Below are 25,972 nucleotides of genomic sequence, written 5' to 3'. Positions count from 1 at the left end.
CATAAATCAAACACATTTTCAACTCAATCTCTAACAATATCCTCAACCATCAAACCAAAAATTATATCAATGAAAATGTATGAAAATTATAAATGCATTTCTTTAGTTTTCCTTTATCCGCAATAATGCTTACAAATGGACTTCTTTTTCCCCTATATTTAACTCAATAAGAGATAAACTTCCCAAGTGGGCTGTGTCGGGTTGATTAGGGGTGAAATCGAGCCGAGTCGAATCGATACAGTGAGAAGTTCGAGTTCAAGTTCGGCTCTCAACTCGAGGCTCGATACTCGATTCGAATTCAATCGAGTTTCATTTTTCTGATTCGAACTCGATTCGTGAGCGAAATCGAGCTACTCAAACTTGCTCGATTAAATTCGATTAATATGTTAAAATAAGCTCGATTCTTATATTCGATAAGAGTTCGATTATTTGTGCTCGAATTCAAACTCAAATTTGAGATATTTTATTAATTAAAATAACAAAAAAAATTTAAATATAAAAACTCGATTAAGCTCATAAATTACTCGAACCGGATATAAAAATACTCGAATTCGACTCGATCGATAAGTCAAGCTACTTAAATTCGAGTTCGACTCGATAATAATCGAATTAAATTTAAGTTTTATTCGAATCGAACCCGAATAACTTATGAATATTAATACATCATTTACACCCTTAGCGTTAATAAAAAAAGTTCAAACATGATGAAATTAATGCAAATTAAAGAAAATAGATGACATTAATTCTTGGTGGCCAATCAAAATTTGGTTGCTAGTTTAATTAATTAAGAATATTCGAATTCAAAGATTTCGCCGGTTCTGTCTTTAAAAAATGACAGCTGTCATTAAAATTGTACCTCTATAGTTACGGAATTGGCTGCCTTTTCATTTCGAGTACGTGGCCACCCAATTCTGTAAGATCATATATAATATATTATCAATAAGTGATTGATTTAATCAATTAAAATTATTTTTTTGATAAAAAAATTTTGGGTTCGAATTTTATTTGTGATTATTTGTTGAAATCATTCGAATACATAATTTATAGTCATCTGTTTTAAATTATCATGTATAATACATTTTGTCTTGATTTAAGAAAGTGAACAATTTATTTATCCCGAATTTTTTTTACTAAAATATATATATATATAAAATATTATATATTTCTCCGGTAAATATTATAAATATATTTAAGTATTAAAAAAATATAATTTCGGAATAAAAGATAGACAAACAATTTGGAACAACGGGATTAACAATTGTTTTACATATTTTTATAATAATTTCGCATTATATGCTTTAATTTATATGCAAATTGCATGTTGAATTAATGAGAGAGCTAAGGTTAGCTGGCCCTTAATTATTCATTTACGTAACGTTTGAAATTATTTTTAATATTATTATGATAATTTAATTATTAATGTAATTTTGTTATTAGGATGATCTTATTACAAGTGATTTGAAATCACTTTTTTTTTTTTTTACAAAATCATTATATTTGATTAACAATTATTAGTATTTAAGAATTAAAAATTATTGTGTTTAGTATTAGTAAAAATCAAATAACATTTTGTTTGAAATTATCAAAATAATTATGTATAATTGTAAATAAATTAGTAATTTCAATGTTGTCTAAAGATAATAATTTTTAAAATATAATTAAGTTTAAATGTAGTAATATTTTATTCACTTCAAGATAAAGTATAACTAAATTATTAAATTAAAAAAATATTTCTTTTTATGGATAAACTATTTTTTATAATATAAATTATGTAATAAAATATTTAAATTAGAAAGTAAAATTAAATATATTAAAAAAAGTAAAATTATATTAGAAAGATTATATTATAACATAATTTATATATTTATATTAGAAAGTAAAATTAAATATATTAAAAAAAGTAAAAGATTTTATTATATATAACATTAAAAAAATTCAAAAAAAACACACAATTTATTATTAAATTTGGTATAATAAATATTTGTTTAAAAATATAAAAGTTTATAATATAAAATAATTATAATTTTGAAAAAAATAAATTTTTAATTCATATATTGAATAGATAATATTGATTATAATTAGTTTTAGATGATAAAAGTTTTTGAATTTTTAAATAATAATTAAATAATTTTCTAAAACAGTGATTTAATGCTTATTAAATATAATGATCATTTGTGAATTATGGTGGTTATGGAGTGGTCACCACGCATCAAACCACCTTGATATAAGAACGGCGCTAAGGGTGCTAAGTTTCTACTTCTAGGTTCCTTTAATTGCTTCGATTTTTATGCAATTAACATATTAAAACATGTTAATGTTAATATAATTAAATTTGTATGTCGTGATAATGCATTTGAAAAATAAAATAATTATTTAAATGCGATGTTAAAATGGTCTCTCAGTAAATCAATGGATAATTTGTGTATTAAAGTATATTTCAATTAATTGTAATAAAAATTAAATTAATGTTAATAGTTTTAAGTCTTGAAATTAATATATAAAATTTTTCACCTAAACAATCAATAATATGATTACATTACGTTCGCATTACAATTTATAAATTTATGATAATTTAATTATTTTCAAGTAATATGAAATAATAATTTTTAAATTCAATAATAGTTTTATTTAGTATTTTAAATTTATTTTAATGGTCTTAAAATATCTCTCATCTAACACTAAAGTAAAAATAAAAAATACATCCATGATATTAATTTTATTTATTTATAGAGTTTATTATTACAATTTAAAGTGTTGCTTTTTCCTCCTTTTTTTTATTTACTTTTTTTCCTTTTTCCCTAATTTTAAATTTCCTTATTAGTATTTAAAATTATATTTCTGTAATTATAGTAACTAAATTTATTTTTTAAAAAATTTAAATAACAGGATTATTTTCTTTGTTGTAATTTTTTTTTAATTTTTTCATAAAAAATATTTATTTAAAAAATGAAAAGAACACTAAAACAGAAAGAAAATGGAAAAAAATTATTTTCTTTTGATACTTTAGGCTGTTAATATTTGAATCTTAATTACTATAATTAAGAGTTTATCACTCTTCCAACAAATCATATAATTATTGGCATGTTCGTATCATTTTCTTTTTTTTTTTTTAAATATCCCTTTATTTAAAAAAATATTAAAAAAAAAGTCATGAGTTTCAATTGCTTGACAATTGACAGCCAATTAGGCTGTCGAATGTAAGTGTCAATTGTTGTCATAATCCACACTCCTGATACAATTTTAAAAATGAATTTCATGAAAATATATACTTCATTTGTTTCCAAATTATTGTTATTTATTTATTTATTTTGTCAAACTAACTCAATTTTGACTATGATTTTTGATAAATTAATAAAATAAAAAAATTTCAAAATAAAATTTGTAAATTTTGAGTTTCAAATTTTGAAAAACATATATTTTTTTAAATTTTAATTTAATACTATATGTCAAAAAATAAGGTCAAAGAGAAATTACTTTGATAAAAAAAAAAAATCAATAGGAGATAATTATTTTGAGATTGAGGGAGTAATTTAATTTAACTAGAAATTAGCTAGTAAATGTCATGATTATCTGCCTTGGTTTTGCTGGCAACCAAAAGAGTATTTTCAATTTTATGTTTTCAAGCAGTAAATATAAACACATTTTTTGTTTGTTAATTAGAAAATATTAGCCCCTCTTGATTTTTAGCAAAAAAATAAAACAAATTAGATTTCCATGTATGCACATTATAAAGGCTTGAAATTTATCAATTTGTTGGATTTCTCAAATTAACACCAAGAAGATTTGTCTTGTTTTAGTATATGGAAAACACATGTATTTGCCTTCATCGTTAGGTGGTGTGGAAAATACATCATCTTATTCATTTGGTATTCTAAAAGTGACCATTAATACATTTGACTTGCCTTTGGCTTTTCCAAGACAAATAAAAAAAAAATTATATATGCGGGAAATAAATGAAGGACTCGTTTATGAGTTGATCCATTCAATGAAATTCATGAATGACCTGTTAGAGATCCCACCTTCATTGACACTATTCATAGTAATTTCCGTTAGTTTAAGAGCTCTTGCATTGAAATTCTCGTCACAAAGTAATTGCTCTATCTTCTTCTTGAACTCATGTCCTCTTCTGATCCCTCTTTCATTTCTTTCAATTTTCACTTTCAGCCCAACCTTCCAAATTTCACAAATATAGCTCTCGTTAATGAACTGCCCACCATAGTTTGTCCAACACAAAAGGGTACCCACCATTGCTGACACCTTCAACAATGGAATTCCAACCACAATGGCTCAAGAAGCCAGCAACGGAAGGATGAGCCAAAACCATGCGCTGTGGAGCCCAACCTACCACCCTTCCTTGCTTGGCTACTCTTTCCTGAAACCCTTCAGGGTACACATCATCTTGTCCCTCTGTTGTATATGGTCTCAAAACCCCAAGGAATGGCCTGTTGGAAAGTTCAAGCACCAGAGCCAATTCTTGGAAATGGATTTGATCAAAATTTGTGAAACTGCCAAATGAAACATATATAACTGAATCTGGTGGCTGTTGATCAAGCCATTTTAAACAAGTTGAATCCTCTGGCCACGAATTTCCAGCCAAGTTTCCAAGTTGGGTATTGCTTGCTACAACAGGGCCAACGGGCAGGAATTTAGGAGCCTGGGTAAACGCCCCAAGGCTCCAGGTCATAAGCGTGTTGCAAATTAACCAGTCTGCTTTGTCAAAAACTTTCCGGTTTCTCTGTATGTGATCAAAAACATTCTTTTTGTGTGATAAAGTTACTAATGCGTTTCCACCATAAATTTGTTGGCTTGACAACGGACGTAGTTGGTGACAACTGGAATGTCTGATTACTATTAATTGGAGAACCTCCAAACATAGATTCAAATTGTGTCTCTGGTATAACAGTCGCTATTTAGCAGTGACACTACACTCTGTCACTATTATACACCACAATGAATGTGTGAATCATCATTCACACAAATAATGGTATACTACATTCGCAAATAGCGATATAGTAAAAAATTATGATTATAACAGAACACTAAAATTAAAATATCATAAATAAGTATTCTTATGATGAAACTATTCTTTACTTCATTTTGTGGTAAATTATAAAATTTTTAAAAAAATTCATGACTATGATAAGTATAATTACTGTTGTCTTATTCATTATGTACGTAACAACAATAAACATAACATAATCGAAAATACAACAGCGATCATCTCCCTGCCTGCAAACGAAACAATTTCAACAATAATTGAGGAATATAATAAATTAATTGTCTGTCTTATGCATAGATTATATCTATAATTAGATAAACAAAAGGGTTTCATTAATAACAAAACCACATTGCGAATCAGTTTTGGGATGCTAGAAGACCAGATAAACGCAAAAGCAGAAGCACGATGAAAGGCAACTTTCTTGATTCCCATTCTGCTGCAACTTCTAGTGGCCAAACCAATGCCCATATCAGCTACAAGACATGTGATGTTACCGTCCTCTGAACAATTGATCTTCTCAATAAGCTCCTTCAGCTCTCTAGGCATGACTTAGGATATTGCTTCGGTTAACTTACCATTATCATCTCTGCCTCATCCATCCTCCATCTTAGCTGCAAATGACACCAAACGAATTAGACCATCAACCTTGTTTGTAAAGGCATCCATGACTCGCCTGAGATTGAAACGTGAGTTTCACAAAGGTGATTTTGATTTTTGAAGCCATGTTTAACCAAGCTTTGTGAAAACTCCGTGAGAGGAATTATGTGGCCTTGGAGTGGATATGGTATAACCACAATGTGGGTTGCCCTTTGTTTGTTCTTATTGTTTGTATATCTTGCACATTTGAGTCCAATGTAGAATGACGTAAACATTAGTATATCCTGCATGGGCTAAACTAGTTTTGATTACAAAATTTTTTCTTCTCGTACTTATGAAATATTTGTGCCAAATTTACCTTCATATTTGTCATGGACTTTTAATCCCCAACTTTGTGACAAATTATTAGCAGAATTTTGGTCACATAATTCAAATAGTCAATTCTAACTGAAATTAGCATAATAATTTTAGTCATTAATAGCAAATTTGTTTTCATTTTATCTTGTTAAAATTTCTTATTGAAAACTTACCATAGAAGACCTCAATGGATTTTCTTGCAACTCGTGCTATTCCCTGCTTCAGCTTTAAAAGCTTTAATTGCAAACTGCTGCAACATACTTCTGAGATTTTCAAGAGCTTTAATTGAATTTGGAAAATTCCCTCAGAAAGTTCTAAAATGGAAAACAACCTGTCTTTTGGTTTTGTTATGATAGTCATATGCATCTGCATTTTTCCTGGAAAATAATGTCCTTTTCATGTTTTTTGCCAAAAACGGAAATGAAAGAAAAAAAGAGAACCTTTTTTTTTTTTTTTGGAATTTCAAACCTATTTGATGGACCTCCTAAAACTAGCTGTATGAACCAAATAAATTAAACTTCGGATTGAAAAATAACTAAGCCTAAACTAAATCTGTAACTTGATCCATTTTGTGAAATTCTTGAATATCATATTAGAGATACCTCCTAGGTTGACGCCATTTTTAATCATTTCCTTAAGTTTAAGAGATCTTCCATTGAAATTTTCATCCCCAAGCAATTGCTCTACCTTCTACATTGTTCTTAATTTCTTCTCTTGTAATGATCCCTTTTTCATCTCTTTTGAATTTCAATCCAACCTTCCAAATGTTACAAACATACTTCTCATTAATGAATTGGTCACCAAGGTAAGGCCAGGACAAGAAAGGAACTCCGTTGCTTACACCTTCAACAGTGGAATTCCAACCACAATGACTTAAGAAGCAAGCAACGGAAGGATGAGCCAGAACCCTGAGCTGCGGCGCCCAAATGACCATCCGTCCTTGATTGGCTACCCTGTCTTGAAATCCTTTTGGGTAGAAATCTTCTATCTCCTTGGTAATATCAGGTCTCACCACCCAAAGGAATGGCCTCTTGGGGAGTTCCAGCCCCCATAGCCAATTCCCGGAATTGGTTTTTGTCAAACACTGTGAAGCTGCCAAATGCAACATATATGACCGAGCCTGTTGGCTGTTCATCAAGCCATTTTAAACATGTTGTATCCTCTGGCCAAAAATTTCCTGCTGCCAAGTTTTCAAGTTTATTTCTTGCTGAAAGTGGGCCCATTGGTAGGACCTTGGGAGCCAAATTGAACCCTTCAGGCTCCAAGTCATAACTTGAGTTGCAAAGTAGCCAATCTACTTTTTCAATAACTTTGTTATTTCTCTGTATATGATCGAACATAATCTTTTCTGTGGTGAAATCACCAAGGCAGGCCCAGGAAAAATTTGTTGAGACCACTGCAGGTATGGTTGGTGACAATTGAAACATTTTATGCTTATTAATTGAAGTACCTGCAAATAAAATTTCAAAATGATTAACAGATATCTAAGCATACGGTCAAGGATAAAATTATTTTACTTTCATTTGCATAATGCTGCAGGTAGTTAGGGGGCTACCATTTTCATCAATGAGACCATCATCAATGAGCTTCTGGACACTAAAACACAACAAAAATGAAAATGCCGACGCATGCCAAAAGGCAGCTCCCCTGATTCCTAACTCTCTTGCAACTGCCAATGCCCACCCCATGTTTATATCAGCTAAAACACATGTGATCTCACCGTCTTCCGATTTATTAGCCTTCTCTATGAACTTCTTCAACTCTCTAGGCATCACTTGGCGAATCGCCTCAGTTAACTTCCCTAGATGTTTCCTGTTTTCCCCATCTTCCATTCCATCCGGCATTGACACTAGACGGATTGAACCATCAACCTTCTTTGCAAATGCATTCATTACTCGCCAGTGATTGAACTCAGAGTTCACAAATGTGACCTTGAATCCATGCTTCACCAAGCTTTGTGACAGTTCCATAGAGGAATGACACAACCTTGTGTTGAGTAGGTTATGACCAGAATATGTGGATTGCCCATTTCTCTGTTTCTTTTTTTTGGCCCTTACTTCCACTATCTCTTGCAAACTTCATATGAACTCAAACCATGTTTATAAAATTTGATCATGGCTAATGATTCGATTCCAGGGTGATCAGTTGTTATCTACAGTTAGTTCCTCTGGTTGCAAGCATGTGAACATGTTTCCTTTTGTAATACAAACCATCGTATCTTTAATTTTTTAATTTTGGTGCAATTATTTGTATTGTACTTCAGTGGCTTACAAATAATTAGGTATGAAAACTTAATGCTATTGTAATAATTTACACAAACTTTTTTTTTTCGTTTTAGAAATTTCTTCTTGTCAGAGACTTGAGCAAATTGGAAGACTAGAAAGTTATATAAACTAAACAGGACTGTCACTTGAAAATTACATTACAAATAATTTGAAGAATTAAAGGTGTCGGCCATGTATGATGTACCCTCGATGGGTCTCACTCACTTCCAGAGTAGTGGCAGAGGATTGCCCTGAATGCACTGACGGCGCAGGAGTTTTTTTTTTTTTTAATCATAATCAATTTAAAATTTAATTTTGTCAAAAAGTTATATATATATATATATATATCCACACAATTACACAAGAATATTTCATATATCCTTTTATATAATCATATTAGAGGACCATTAGGTGACTATCAAATATCATGCATATATACATTCTTTATCATGGATATTACTAACAACGTTTATGGTTTTGATTAAAACCATGTCCATTCTCTAAATGGGCCATAACAATGTTTCTAAATATATTTATGTACAATTAAAGTTAGAGTTGACATCGGATCAGGTTCGAAACGGATTTTGCTCGCCTTGAACCTAACCCTATCTAAATTTTTTTTTGTTTTTTCATAATCGAACTTGATCCCTACTTGATATTATATAAATCGTATCCGACTCGACTCGAAATTAATAAAATATAATTTTTTTAAATATAAAATATTATTTTTAAAATATAAAATATTATTTTTAAAATATAAATATTTAAAAATATCATTATATAAATATATATAAATAAAAAATTAAATAATTAATTAAAAAATAATTTTTTATATAATATTGGATTGGGTCGGGTTTGCCTAAAACTCGAACCTGATCCGACCTCGATTGTTTCATAATCTTACCTGATCCGACTCGAAACCCGAATTTCAAAAAAATAAAACCGATCTCGTAGAGTCGGGTCGGGTTGAAACCCGTCGGTGATAGGTTAAATCTAATTAAAGTCCATTGATATTTAACTCTAATTTTAATTGCCTTTGTATTCATTTTGTGATCATTACATTCATATCCAGATCAACATACCAACACAAATAACGAAACATGAATCTAAAGAATCATTTTGTATAAAATAACTTTATTTTATTTAAATTTATGAACAATATGTAACGTATTTCAATTGAAGATTTTAGTTCCATATTGGAATAATGCTCTTAATTATTAAAGCCTATCCTTTCTATTGCTTCCACTGTTTTACCTTTGACAAGAAAAATTAATCATGTAAATAGTATATGATTTAAATCCATTTCTAGTCAAAACCACTTATTAATTGATAATAAAATCTAGAAAACAGTCCAACCTTTTCTTTCTTAAAGCCAACATTAATCCATGTGGCAAATATTAAAATGGTTAAATAATCTTAAAATCGAAATTCTATTTAACACTATAATAACGAGGACTTTTATTCATCAATGTGTTATCTTTTAAAGACTGATGCTATACTAGCACTTTTAGACCCAGGAAAGTCCCCGTGCCCTTTTCTGCATTGATGAGGACTTGGAAACAATTAAACTTACTGATGAAGGGGTCTGTTTTTGCCTCGTGTAAATAGCCAACTGAGACGAGTGCGAAGCCTTTGATTTTTACTAAAACTAATTGGCCAAATTTACACAATTATTCACTCGATGGCTGGTGGACTAACAGAACGGGGTTTACGATTAGAGAAGGTAAAAAAATTCGAAACCGACGGATTTTGATCCGATCTAACCTCTTAGGATCGATTTTTTTTTTTAAAATCGGATATTGGGTCGGGTAGGATCGGATCGGGTGGCATAAAGAAAAATTCAAGGTTCGATTTTAGGTAAACCCAATTCTACTTGATCCGATATATATAAAAAAATTATTTTTTTAATTATTTTTTTAATTTTATATTTATTTATATATATTTTTATATATATTTAATTTCATATTTATATTAAAAATAATATTTTATTAATTTCTAGTCAGATCGGATCAAATACGATTTTATACAATATCGGATCGGATCAGATTCTAATATAAAAATAATAAAAAAATTATTGGATCAAATTCGGGACGAGCAAAAACCCGCCCCGCCCTGACCCGACCCGTTGCCATCACTACTTACGATCCCATGGTTCCCATTTAAAAAGTTTTCATACTATTTCATGGTTAGCTTTGTAAAATGAAGAGTTTCACCTTTATACGAACAACCTTATAAGCATATGAAACCATGTAAACAACATGCAATGATGTATTATAATTAATAATCTTGATATAGCATTCCTATTTGTAACTAATTAACTGACAAATAAATTAGTAAAAAAATGTTGCAAAACTCTATTTGTAGTACACTTCCATTTACATTTACTGTGAACAAAGGCCAATCTGTGGGTTCCATTATCATTAACTCGTTTTCTTTTTTATTATCTTTTTGAACATTGAATGGATTCAACTAATTTGAATTCATTACTAGTTGTTAGACACGGATATGAGAATTCTTATTTGGACTCCTCCAATGTTCAAAGATTATTAGACCATTGATATGTTAGGCGTTCATACACTAAACAAAAATTAATATAAGAAATCAGTTAATGCAAAACATACCTTGTGAATTCATGTGAATTTCAAATAAAACAAGCTCCAATTTAACTTTTGCAATTCCAAAATGAATTTGTTTTATCCACCATCATTGCCTTCTATCAAATTTCTCATAAAATTGTGAAAAATAAAAGCTTAAGATTGTTAAAACTTGGGGTTTAGAAAAATAAAAAATTGAAGAAAGACTTCAAGGCATGTAATGGTATTATTTTTTTTTAAATCACCCTTATCAATTGATTAATTGGTATGTAAAAGAGTTACTGACAATAACTCTCAAAGATACAATGAAGTCAAATAATTGAATGTACTTTGCATTAACAAAATCAATCTACTGAATATTCACCAGCATATAATAGGATTATCGATTTACTATAAAGAATTCCTGCAACATAACTTTATAGAAATAATCTAAAATTTATTTGAACAATAGAAGGAGAATTTAAAATAAATTGCTATATTTGAAAATTATTATTATTTCCAAAATCATAGATTTATTTATAATAAAATAAACATCTCTTTGTATAAACATGACCATCTAAATAGATGTATATTTATATAGACATAACGGATCAAATATATATCTATTTAGACATACATAGTTTTTCAAATACAATTCTCAACAAATAATTATGTCTTTTAAAGGAACGTAACTTTTTACCATCATATGTAATTCATTTGATATATTATTATTATTGAAAATATTCCAACATCCCCAACTTGGCTTTTTTAAAAGGTCAAATTGTGACATTAATATTGAGGAAAAAAAATTCTCTTCACAACTTAAAAATTAATGAAATCTTTATTATTTTATTTGAAAGTAAATAATATATTTTTGATTAAATTTATAGGTAAAATTTAATAATTTTAATTTAAATATAAAAATAAAAAAAATTAACGAAAAAGATAAAAATAATTTGAACAAAATCTATTCTTAGATTTAGCCGTAAGTGCACTTATTATCTTTAAATAAAGTAGTGGAAACTTTCATTACTTTTTAGGTAGCAGAGAGAATCACTTTCCTAGTGGTGTACTTAAGTCAACATGCTAATTTAATTTTTTTACAATAATTTTAGTATTGGTATTATTTTTATTTGTTGGTATTTAAAATTTAGGCCAATGGATATCAATGTTAAATTTCTTCTATTAAATCTAGTATGTTGACTCGATATTATAGTGTTAACTTTGTTGATGTGAAGAATTTTATAAATTAATTGTTTGGGTTTGATGATGAGGATTTTTGGTAACTATTTTCAAATTTAAAAAGCCATGTGGTTTTTTCTAGCCATTTGGCATGTTATAGATTAGTCCCAATAATGCTTTTTAATTTTTTTGAATAGTTTAAAAAGTATTACATCAAATATAAATTTAATACAAAATTAAAACATTTTATTCAAATAAAACACTTAAATTAACTTAAAATTAGAAATAACAATGAAATGGATATCTATTATTTTTTAATTATCTATATTCGAATCAATTTAACATTCATAATATTCGAATCGTTTAAATATCCATCTAAGTTTAGTATTACCTTCCGCATCCGTTTAAATAAATACTGTTTGTTTAAATATCTAACTTTATTAAATATTCATTTATTTAAATTTTTTGTCAAAATATAAAATAAACAAGAATTAAATTTAAAATTTAAGTTCACTATTAATTAAAAGCAAATAAAGGTTATATGCTAAAGTTTAAAACTTTACACAAATATAAAATTTTTACTTATGTAAATGAATAACAAATTTGAATATAGATTTAGATATACGTTATTATTCATTAAAATTTAAACGGATTCAAATATTAGATATCTGGATAATACTATTCATATCCTATTCGAATCCATCAAAAATAACAAATCTCCGATTTGAATTCGTTAATTATCTATTTATTACTATCCATTGCCATCCCGACCCAAAATCCAAACTCAAATTTCTTTTCTTTTTTTTTTTGGATAAACAACAATTTTATTATCCAAGAAGCAAGAAGAAAGAAACATGCTATTAAAAGCTGTAGAAACATCAATCAACTATACGTCATGATGAATGGAACATCAACCATATTTATGTCCACTATACTATATGCATAGGTAACGAATTACAAATATTCCATTTTGACAAAAAATTGTATTTTCAATAACATCCATTTTAGCCAAACCATATAGCTGAAACTTGATAGCCTATTGAATACAACGAAACACATCTATAGTAGTTTGTCTCCTCAGTCACCTCATGGTGTTACGTTCAATCCATATAAAATAAATGTGAACACACATGCAATTTTGAGAATTAGTATTCTTAAAGATTTTCCATTCAAATGATTAATCCAAGTAAATTCTCCATTCCAATCATCAATTTGCTTGATAAAAATAAAAGAGCAAATGGTTAGTTAGGGAGTTCATAGACACCTAAAAAATTCAAAAACATCAAAATTTAAAAGGAAATTTTGTTTAAAATATTTTAAAAATTTTTCTCAGACACCTCTATAATTTTTTTCTGAACACATCTTTCTTAATTCCCTAATTATTCTACTCATTGCTATCACCCATATCCAACCACTAGCTAGCCAAGATCCGGCATTCAGTAAACATCCACTACAATAAGTAGACAACATTAGAAAATGTCCCAAATCTATCACTACTTGATAATGCCAAAATATTGAAGCACATCCCTCCAAATTTGCTTAGAATAACTACACCCAAAAAATAAATGATCTCTATTTTTAACAACTTGTCCACATAAAACACAAGTGGTGTCAATAATCACCCCCTAACTAGAAATTGTAGATACTAAATTTTGTTTGGATTTTTCAGGATTAGGGCTCAATTTTTAATTTTGTTTAATTTTATTAAAATTGATAATTAAATATTAAAATATAATAATAAATACAAATAATAAAAAAAGAGGAAACAAAGAAACAAAGGGGGCCGGTGGCAATCGGTGCCATACATGACACCATTGCCACCCACTCCCTTGTAACCACACCCTACCAAAAAGAAGAGGGAAAAGGTTTCAACATTTTTTTTCTACATCCTTGCCAACACCGAGCCTTGCCCATACTAGCATCGCCTCAACTGCACCAAGCCAGCATTGCCTTAACTACACCAAGCCGTGCCGCCTCAATGCACTAGGCCAACCCCTGCAGCCACACCTAAAGCTGCTTTCCAATGCACTTCACCCGCACCCCAACACACATGCTCTCATCAACATCCCACCCATTTTCTTGCCACCCAACTGAACCAGCACTTACCAAGCCTCACCACCCACCAAGCACCAGAAACCACACCATCGCCGCCAAGTACCCACGCCACCAATCCTTAAAAAACCAAACCACAAAGCAATCGGAAATGACCTAAACTCCCCACTATCGTGCCCCTACACCAATGATAGAAGCCAGACCCCATAGCCACCCTAGACTTCACTTCCCAAAAATAAATGAAATCTCGTTTAGCCTCACTAAAAAAAGACAAAATAAAAAAAATCCACAAAAAAAAGAAGAAAACCAAAAGGCCAAAACCAAAAAAAAGAAACACTATCCCAAAAGTAAGGGAGCCCGGTGCCATCAAATTAAAAGAAAACTAAAAAATAAAAAAGAAATGGAGTAAAAGTAAGAAAAACTTTGGGTTTGTTTAAATGGGATTGAAAGGTTTAGGTTTATTTTGGGCTATTTGAAGGTCTTTTAGGTGATAAGGAGGTCGAATCTATAAAGAAAATGAAGATAGGAGTTTTTTGGTGTTTTTAGGTTTTTTCGACAATCGGCATGGCGGCCAACAACCACCAACTATGAACAAAGCGACAGTCAATTTCTGGCATTAGACCGGCCTCCTGGGATTTTTTGCTGAGAGAAAGAAAGGTTTTTTTCTTAAGAGGAAAAAAATGAATTGAAAAAAAGGTTTATATATAAGCAGAAAGTGGGGTCTAAAATGATATTATTTTGGCACCCTATGACCTAAAGATCGACTTGGGATCTAGGCACTCGGGGCCTCAACCTATTCAGCCCCAAACCTTAGACTAGTTTAGTTGGATCGGTGTCAACCCAATCCTTTTCAGCCCCCAGCTAATCCAATTAAATTGGTGTTGATCGATTCAGTTCAGGTACTATTTTTGAATTTTTTAAATTTATTTTTATATATTGTTTATGTCATTTTGAGCTTTATTATTGTTAGTTATGCATGTTTAAACTTTTAAATTTGTTAGAACAAATATTAATTATTTTTATAATAATAATTAATAAAAATAAAAACAAAATAAATAAATAAATAAATAAAATAATGAGTAATAAAGTTTAAAATTTTTTTTATAGTTTTATTAAAAATTAAAATAAACCTTACAAAATAATAAAGTAAAAAAATAACTAGATAATAATAATAATAATAATAAATGAAAATGATTTCAAGACTTTTGATTTTGTTTAAATTTAAAAAAAAAAGAAGGAAAATAACCAAAAAATATATACACAAGTGATAATGAAAATAGAAAATTAAAAAAAAAAGATTTTTTCCTACTTAAATGAAGGAGAGAATAAAAATCATTTTTAAAAGAAAAAAAGTTAATAAATAATTCCGTCTAGATGTTCAGAAATTATTAAATAATAAGAATAAAAACAAATAAGTAATAAACAATAATAATAAATTTTTATAAAAATATATATGAAAAATTGTAACTAATTTTCAGAAATCATAAAAATCAAATTTATTTCAAAAATCTACCTAGATGTTAGGCATTTTTAGATATGGTCATCTTTTTAAAAAAAAAAAAAACCATCCAAAACCCTAAACCTAAATCCTAAAATCAAAATATTATAATCAAAACTCTAAACCCTCAAAACCTAAACCTTAAAATCAAAATATTATAATCAAAACTCTAAACCCTCAAAACCATAAACTCCAAAACTTAAAATCCTAAACCCTAAATTTCAAAACCTTAAAACTCGAAGCCCTTAAAACCCTAAAATTTTAAACCTTTAAATTTTGAAACACTAAAACCTAAAATCAAAAACTCTAAACCTTCAAAACCCAAAATCTTAAAACCATAAACTCTAAAATCTCAAAATCTTAGAACAAAAACCCTAAAACCCAAAACTTTAAAATCTCAGAACCCTCAAACAAGGCCTTAAATCTTATAAATCTATCAAGACCCTAAATTTAACCCAAACCTTAAATTTGACACGTAACCCTAAATCATTAATCAAAATCATTCGAACTTTAAAGTATTGACTTAAACTTTGCCCAAAACGTTTCTAAAATTTTAAAGATACATGTGAAAATCTCACGTGAAGTAATTTATTCTCAAATGCCACTTAAAAGAAAGGGTATTTAAAAAATTTTATTTCATTAAATTTTTTGTATGTGTCATTAACTCGCAATAATAATGGGTTTAAATAAAATAAGATCTTAAATATAAATAGTCATACTTAAACTTTGCCAGATATTGGAGAGTCATGTAGTCTCACTATATTTAAAAATCAGATTTCAAAATTGCATTTCATCATCATTCATAGCATCTATTGGCATACATACATTTATTTGTTATTGTTTGTACTCATTTCGCATGTTTACACCTTAAATTATCGTTTGCTAGCTAACTATACCATCATTAGTTTTTTCACATAAGTATTTTTTTTAATTGTAGTTTAAAAATGTGAAATTATAAAATAAAACAAAATTAACATTCTCAAGGAAATAATTCTTGGTACTCTGCCTAGATGTTGGAGAGTCACCAACAATTATCTTCTACAAAGAGTGTTATTTTCATTTTAAGAATGTTGTGATAAATCTAAAGTGAAAAGAGTTATTTTAAATTATGCCTAGATGTTGGAGAATTTTAAAATAATTCTTTAACCTAAAGATTTCCATGATATTCCTAAATAAAGAACTTTAATATAATTACTTTCTTTTTTCAAAAAGAAATGAAAGGAATTATTATTAAATTTTAAATTGAAACATTTTATCAAACACCGAAAATAACAAATGATTAATTGGTTTCAATTTATGGGCGTTGTAGAGGTGTTAACCCTTTTTCACATGTAACCGACTCTCGAACCTAATATTGTCTTCTTAGACCAAAAATTATCTTTTTGATAAACTTTAAATATGTTTTTATAGCTATATTAAAAAGATAAACTTTTGAGTGGTCAATCACACCCTAAAAAAGATTAGCAGTGACTCCTCCTTTATTTTCCTCTATTTCTAAATATTTTACATCTAGCAGTCTTAAGATCGTTACAATAGCTTAATGACTTTGCTGGAGAGACTTTTGAGAGTTAGGCTAAAAATTAATCATGCATGATCCTATGTTTTAGATTTAATGGTTCAATTGATATTTAATTTTAATTTTTTTTACTTTAATTCTTCTAAAAAATAGTGTATGTTAGTTACATCCATACTTTGATTTTGTCATCTTTTGCCTTTATTTATATTGTTTTATTTATTATAGTTCTCCACACACTTTGCACAAGCACTTGTATGTATAAGCTCTAGACCCAGGTTTTGTATCTATTAAGAGGAAGTTAATTAGCTACACTCTCATAAGGTAATAACCTCCGTATTTGCTAGCAAAACACTTCCACTAGATTGAACCTTTTTCGTTTGTAACTTGTCATAGATAAGGATCAGGATGCTTTACTAGTCTATAATGGACGATGATATGAGAAATAATCTGGGAACCTTTAGATGGGCAAATTTCCAATCTAGCATATAGTGAACCTTAAGGAACTAATCTTATGTAAAGCTATGCCGACCCTTTATATAGAATTACCTGAATTAAGACATGTGAAGAATAATTTGATACAACCTATACATTGGGGTTCATAATAATGTAGAAAAAAAGGAAAAAAAAAAACATTTCCAACAAAATTTTTCTTTTGACATGTTGTTTGGTTTGTCTAATGTTTGTCCAAAAATTACATTCTCAAAAAAAAAAAAAAATTGTTTTGTTCATTTTTTTTCAACAAAGAGAAAAGAAAAAAACCATGAAAAAAGCAAAAACTTTCAAAAAGAAAAAAATAGAAGGAATTTTTCTTAATTTCTTTGTTAGCTAAATAAGGATTAAAAGCGTGAAAAGGAAAAAGTATTGAAAAAAAAAAGATTTTACCCATTTTGCTTCAACCCAAATATTTTTTTTAAATGAATTTAAAATTAAGTTGTTTTATACTTTCAGTGTACCCATATTTTTAAATAAAAAAGAAATTTTAGAACTGATCAAGTAGACTAGTGGGCCTTACAAAAAATGATTCAGTAAAAAAAATCTAAAAAATACAAGAAATAACACAAAATTTTTCAAAAAAATAAAATAAAATATTCTTAATTTCTTTGTTGGCCAATAAAAAATTTAAAAAAAACACTTTTGAATCTTGGTCATTCCATGAGAAATAAAAATAATATGTGTATTTTTTAATTTTGCCCATTTTAAAAAATAAACAAAGAGAGTCAATGTTGTTTCATTTCTTACATTTCATTTTATCCTATATGCGTATATTTTCATGTTTTTAGAGTTGAAAAAAATAAGATAATATATGTACTTCATTTCATACACATATTAATTAGTATTAAATACATTATATCTCATGCATATCTTAATTAGGTAGCACCTATATTCTATCTCATGCACATTTCAATCGATAGTACATGCACTCAATCTTACATACATCTTAATGGTAGTGTCAAATTTATTGGGTTTGTATAATACATGCATTGCATATCATGTAAACATATTTTGTCATGCATATGGTATACCGGTACATTATATATAAGTATGCTTCATCAGTACATATACATTTTATTATTCATGTAGTGTGTCATTATGTTTTATGCTTATACGTTCATAAATGATATGATTCTAAACTTGCATTATACGCACTTTGCATTTCATGTAAACACATAATGAAAAAGGACATTACATTTCATGCATACAAATTCACCTGTTTTGTGTTGTATGTATATTGCATTTCATATATATGTGTATCATTAATCATTTTCTGGACATATATTTTGAAATGGTACAATTAACATCACACTGTATGGTAGATACATTTTATTTCATGTAAATGTATCAAGTTATTTGATGTATATACACGGATAAATAATGTGATTCTTACCTAAATGGCACATGCATTATAGTTCAGGGAAATATGCATCACTTTTATCGCACACACATTTACAAAATTCATCATGGAAACATCATGTCGTTCATGCATTTATTTAACTGTTCTTTATGATAACCCATCATTTGTTGAATAAAGAGTGTTCCCATGGATTAAAAAAAAAATCCTGAAGTTCATGCTAGAGAAAATCATGATCATGAAATTTTGATAGAGCCCAAGTCATCTTCCAGCCAATTTACTTCTTTTTTTGTCTAAGTTTGGTAAGAACTTTGAAAAGATAAATATTGAAAAGGATTGAGCATGTCAAACTAAATAGGTCTAAGATGAAAAACAATATTATGGAATTGAAGGCATAATCATTTATTAGGGATGATCTTTAGTTTCTCTAGTGTTACACATAATTTCATTTTCAAAAATTTTAATAGCGAATTGTTGTGTCTTCAAAAAGAGATGATTTTTAATTTTCATACTTTGTAAATAATAACATATTGACTAGTTAGATTGGATTTGTAAATTTTGTTTTTATATACTTTATTACTCCTGTTTGAGAAAGATTCAAAAACATTGACTTGTAATGATTTGAGAATAAAGCCTTATATAAGTAGTTTTCAAGATCATGAAGTAAAACTAAGATAAAAATAAAGCAAAATTTTGACAAAATGGATTTTTTCAAAAACAAAAAAAAAGAAGAAATCCATAAAAACTGACAAGAGTCTCAAAAAATTTAATGATTACTATTAGAAATAAACCCATCTAATACCTTCACATCTCTCTAAACACTTTCATGTTCTAAACCACTTGCATGATTTTGCTCATCAACCATAATCCCTAAAGGGACATGAACTAAAATTCTTGAACCTTATCTTTACTTGATCATGTTTCTGGATAATGAACAATGAGACATTTGATTTGAAGAAGAGAAGAAAAACTTTTTAGATTTCTTGAAAACCAAGCAAATATGACATTTTTTTTACTATTTAGATGTGTGTAGTTTAATGTGTCAAGACTATACTATAGTTTTAAATGTGCCAAAACCAAAATACCCAAATTTCATCAAATGACAATGAACACATAAAGGCCCCAATTCTCATCCTACCTTATGCTACGTTTTGAAACAAATCAACTAGAAGAGCAAAATCACTCATTGCCCTCAAGACAACTTGATTTATGCCACATTCTTTTTTTTTATTGAATTACACAAACCATTTGATACCTATTGTGAGCTCATCAACATGATGGGACGTTTTTCATAAATTACATGTTTGGCAAAATTAGTTAATGTGTGAGTTATGGAGGGCATGTGAAAAAAAAAAAAAACAAGAAAATAAAAGAATAAATAATGATTTTAACATCATGCACTTGGAAAATTCATAAAAATCCAAGCAAAGACTTGACAAGCCTAAAAAAGAAAACAAAAAACAAAAAACAACAAAATTATTTAAAAGAAACCAAGAACTCAAGATGAAAAAAGACAAGAAATGAAAAAAAAAAAATCTTTGAAAAGCCTTTCTTTTAAATTCATTTTTCTAAAAGGAATTGCTCTTCAACTTAAGTGATTATGCTTGAAATGATAAATGACCATATTTTGTTATCATTTCACAAATAAGAAAATTATTCCCTTGTTATCCTTTTGAGCTTGATGAATTCTTTCTAAATGAACTCTGACTAATGATCATCCTCCACATTTAGGGCAAAAAAGGGACATATTCAAGAATCACGTATGGTGAGGTCCTATTTCAAATATAAGGAGACCACCTTACATGTTAAAGGGTAAATGCCTAATAAAATGAGTTCCTAAAACTTTTTTAACTCATAAAATCAAAGGTGGATGTATGTAAAGAAAAGTAAAGAGAAAAAGTAGAAAGAAAAGGCAAAAAAAAAAAGAAAAAAGCAAACATAAACAAAAGAAAAGTAAAAGTGATTAAATAGCAAATGTGGAAAAAGGAAAAGAAAGAAATCCCAAAAAGAATCTTGTATATATGTGAAATTATCCTTATTTGATCACCCTTAAATACATTTTGGGCTTATTTATCTTTTTCTTTGATAACTTCTAACTTTGGCCTGCATTATATCCTAAAAAAAGTTCATATTAGATCAAGCATGAATACTTAAACTAAAAAGCTTTTCTTTAAAAAGCCGTCATAAAACTTGTGGATCTTTCACTCTCTTTCATTGCCAAGATAACCATTTGATCTATCAACTCCTTTTTTATGAAATTAAAATTCTAAAATGCATGGTGAAATGGTCAACAAAAGAAAAAGAAAGGAAAAAGAAATAGGGCTCTAGGATGAAGGCTTAAAATGGTGCAGTCTAAAGCAAGGTTAAAAGCCATGAAAAGAATCCTATGCGTAAAACGTAAGAGAAGCTAATATGAAGCCACTTAAATTTTTGAAAGATCTAAGAATGTCGATACACTAGAAATTTGAAATCCATCAAGGGATTAATTTTGAAAATGTGAGCTTTTTTCTCTCATTTTTAAATGACTTTTCAAAATTTTAAGCATACCATAGCTAATCTTGACATTAATCAAAATGCCACATTTGAAAATAAAAGAAAGTGTCAAAATGTTTAGTTTTCAAAGGATTCCTATTTTTAAAAAAATTTATGTCTCAGTTGTGAGCCCAAATGAAAAGTATACATCTCTTTCGTTCCTTTTAGATGGTGAACCTTTCTTAAATAAGATGAAACCTTGATATGTTGCACCATTCAATTTATTGTCACATCTTTCATTTCTAATAGGAAAAACCAAATTTCAGGAGACTCTAAAGTCACATATGTTTGGATATTTTATTGTTTGTGACCATAGAAATTTAATTATATATAACGATTTTGTTGATCATTTTGAAAATTTTTGAACAATTAATCACACATTTTTGTGAAAAATAAGAAAATTTTATTTGAGTATAAAAAAAAATTATCGAATTGTAAGAACCTTTAAACCAATTTGGATTCAAGAAAGAAAAATGTTTTCATTGAAGAATTTAAAGAAAGAGGTTTTTTTTAGGAGAAACATTGTGGTTTGTCCTCTTGGTTTTGCAATCAAATGCAAAATACATGTTGCATGTTGTATAAAAATAAAAATAAAAAAGAAAATGTGTCAAAAAACAAAAGGAAAATCGATAGAGCCTGTTTGAAAAGCAAAAAAAGCAAAAATTGTTGAGGAAACAAAACGAAAACAAGTGAAAAAATAGAAGGATCAATTGAGATCTTTTTTATAAAAAAAATGGAAAGCTTCATTGGATAGGCAATGGGGAATAAGCAGAACTAAAAAAAAAATTAGAAAATGGTAGTTTTAGCATATGTATCTTTTGACACACAAATGCGTCACCACTTTAAACATTGGTGTTTGCATCTATACTAGAGCATACTCATCATGACATTTTTTCATGGGTATTGTAATTTTTTAAACTAAAATTTGTAATTACAAGAAGCATTTGCATCATTCTAATTATTTGACAATTCAATTATATAGATCCAAATTGACTATGATGCCCCTCTTTCTATAATTAACTAAAATTATTATAATACCCCTTTTCACATAATTACTAAAATGCCCCTCTTACCATAATTGACTAAAGTTACTATAATGTCTCAACAATCATAATTACATAAATGCCATCCTATCATCATTTGTTAAAATTACTATGATACTCTTTTCTACTATAATTACGAAAATACCCATCATATTATATTTTGTCAAAAAATACTATAATACCTTGTAAACATAATTATGAAAATGTCATTTTATCATAATTACGAAAATACCACTCATATTATAATTAGATAAAATTACTATAATACTCTCTAACTATAATTACCCAAAAAAACCCTTTTGATTGCTTCATATAATGGCTCTACAACTATCACTACGAAAATACCCCTCATATTGTGATTAGCCTAAATTACTATAATACCTTTTAAGCATGATTATAAAAATACTCTTTTGATTACTTTATAATTGCACATTAAATTTTAATATATATATATACAATAATATGAAATTAATCTCTTTAGAAATAATCATAATGTCCTTTTAATTACTCGACAATTGATTTATATACATCCAAATTGACTATAATACCCCGCTTTCAATGATTAACTAAAATTATTATAATGTCACCTTTAACATATTACTAAAATACCTCTCTTATCATAATTGATCAAAATTACTATAATGCCCTTACAATTATAATTACGAAAATACTCTCATACCATCAGTTACCATAATTACTATAATGCCTTCCTACCATAATTATGAATATATCCTTTATATTATAATTGGCTAAAATTACTATAATACCATTAAGTATAATTATGAAAATACCATTTTGCTTGCTTTTTATTACGCATTAAATTTGAACATTCATACAATAATATAAAATTAATCCTCTTAGAAATGATCATAATGCCTTTTTTAATTACTTGACAAGTTAACTACATGCACTTTAATTGACTATAATGCCCCTCTTTCTATGATTAGCTCAAATTACTAAAATATCTCTTTTCATAAAATTACTAAAATACTCCCTTACCAGAGATAGATCCAGAATTTATACTCAGTGGGGGCAAAAATATATATAATACTGAATATATATAAGTTAACTAAAATGCATGAAAAAACTATTTTAGTATACATAAAAATAACATATTATAATTGTTCTCGATGACTTTTTATATTTTGAAAGCATTGTAAAATCTTTTCATTATTAATATTACAAAATATATCTTTCTCTATATATGTAACCAAACAATCAATCATCCCCTTACCAGAGATAGATCCAGAATTTATACTCAGTGGGGGCAAAAATATATATAATACTGAATATATATAAGTTAACTAAAATTTATGAAAAAACTATTTTAGTATACATAAAAATAACATATTATAATTGTTCTCGATGACTTTTTATATTTTGAAAGCATTGTAAAATCTTTTCATTATTAATATTACAAAATATATCTTTCTTTATATATGTAACCAAACAATCAATCATCCAAAAATCTCCCATTCGGTTACGTAAATGGTTCTTCACAATCTTCATAGTAGAAAAAACTCTTACAACTGATGTAGTAGAAATTGGTAATATCAAAGATAATTCCACAAGTAAGTATAGCAATGGATACACAAAATGTTTATTTGTCTCAACAAGTTTTATGAAAAGGTCACTAATACTTTTCAAACTTGTAAACTCATCATGAGATTTTAAATCAACAATGTAAGTTTCAAGTTGATTGCTAAGAACTAGTAGCTCCATATTAGAAAATTCAGCCAGATAAAATTGAGCAAGGCGAACCAACTTTCCCTTATGAAAAATTGTAAAAAAATCACAATGATTTAAAAAAGCCACACAAAGAAATAACTTCATATTCACCTCATTAAAACAATTGTTAAGCTCTTGAAGTTGCATATCAATCATTGTATAAAATAACTCAGCCCGATAATAATGTAAATTTGTCATTGTTAGAGCATTGAGTAAAAGTTTCCACGAGTTATAAACATATCATTCATATTTGGGATGCCAATATTATTTTTCTCACAAAATAAAGAAACCTCTTTATGTAAAGATTTCTATTAATCATCTCTTATCATTGTAGTCATTACTTCTCTACTCTTACTAATGCCATTACGTTCACAATATCTTGATCTCGCCTTTGTAATGGCAAGGACAATTCATTTGTAATCCCTAATATATTTTTTATCAAATGCAAGTTGAAAGAAAAGTCAAAAGATTGAGTCGAATCTAATAAGGCAAAAGCTTCACCTCTTTGCTTCGAGCTATTCTCATCCTTCATAACAATTTCAAACACATCAATGATAGAACTAAACATAAGGATCAAATTTATCAAAGTTCTATAATGTAAACCCCATCATGTATCCCCAACTTGTTGAACACTTATTTCTTGGTTTAAATCTCATCCCATAGAAAGTTCACCAACTCGTAATGACTCAACAACTTTATCAAGTTATTTTTCTTGAAGAAAATCTCTTCATTTACATGAAACCCTGACAATATTCACCACATTTGTCATTATGTTGAAAAGTAATGCAATTTGAATATGATTATTTGCCACAGCTACAAGTGTCAATTAAAGTTGATGAGCAAAACAACAAACATAATAAGTAGATATATTATCTTTCATGATCAAAATTTTTAATCCATTGAATTTACCTTGCATGTTGCTTGCTCTATCATAACCTTGCCCACGAATCTTTGACCTACTCAAATTATGCTTAGAGAATAATATTTAATAGCTGCTTTAAGTGACAAAGTGATTGTATCACTGACATATATTATACCCAGAAAACGTTCAATAACATGCCCTTAAAAATCCATAGTGCAAAGTAATAGCAGCTTGTTCTTTGATTAAAACATCATGAGATTCATTAAGTAAAATGAAAAATAATCCATCTCCAAGATCTTTCATGATAGTTTTGGCAATCTTAATTGTTACAGCATGAACAAGATCATTTAAATATCATATGCTATCACTTTTGAATTTTCTGGTTCATTCTACAAAACAACACCATTGATGATTTCATTATAGTTGTCAAGAAATCTAAAAAGCTCAAGCAAATTTCCTTGATTATAAAAATTTTCAATTTTATCTCTACCACAAAATGTCAAACCTTGACATACAAGAAAGCAAATACAATCAAGTATCGCAGTTAAGTGAACTCGATAATATTTTTGTGCTTGATCAGATTGTTTTGCAAAAGCAAATTGAATATATTGCTTTTGATTTAACAAATCTTGACAACATTTCCAAGCTTTGTTATGAGCACTGTTAGGACCTCCAACATGAATATCAATTCTTTCTTTCTTTTTCCAATTTGTGAATCCATTTAAAACAAAACAAGCACCACCTGCTTGCTCTTCAATATATGTTCTATAAAGATAACAACACAAAGAAAAATAGGCATCATTCTTTGTACGATATTCCAACCAATTAACATAATCTTTGAACCACATAGGAATAAAACAACATAATGCCTTTCCATTTTTTTTTGACAAAATTATGTTCATAAGTGTAACATAGACCTT

General features: G+C 28.1%; 2 pseudogenes; both read right to left on the bottom strand.

Annotated features, from left to right (window-relative positions):
* Window positions 1-3,966: 3,966 nt before the first annotated feature.
* On the bottom strand, window positions 3,967-5,886 carry LOC111293368 (UDP-glycosyltransferase 83A1-like; annotated as a pseudogene).
* Window positions 5,887-6,499: 613 nt separating this feature from the next.
* Window positions 6,500-7,982, bottom strand: LOC111293367 (UDP-glycosyltransferase 83A1 pseudogene; annotated as a pseudogene).
* Between the last annotated feature and the right edge of the window lie 17,990 nt (window positions 7,983-25,972).

The sequence above is a fragment of the Durio zibethinus genome, chromosome 10 (genome assembly GCF_047325235.1).
Source record: "Durio zibethinus cultivar Kanyao isolate XHJ-2024 chromosome 10, ASM4732523v1, whole genome shotgun sequence".
NCBI lineage: Eukaryota > Viridiplantae > Streptophyta > Magnoliopsida > Malvales > Malvaceae > Durio > Durio zibethinus.
This window is presented reverse-complemented; position numbering and strand designations above follow the sequence as displayed.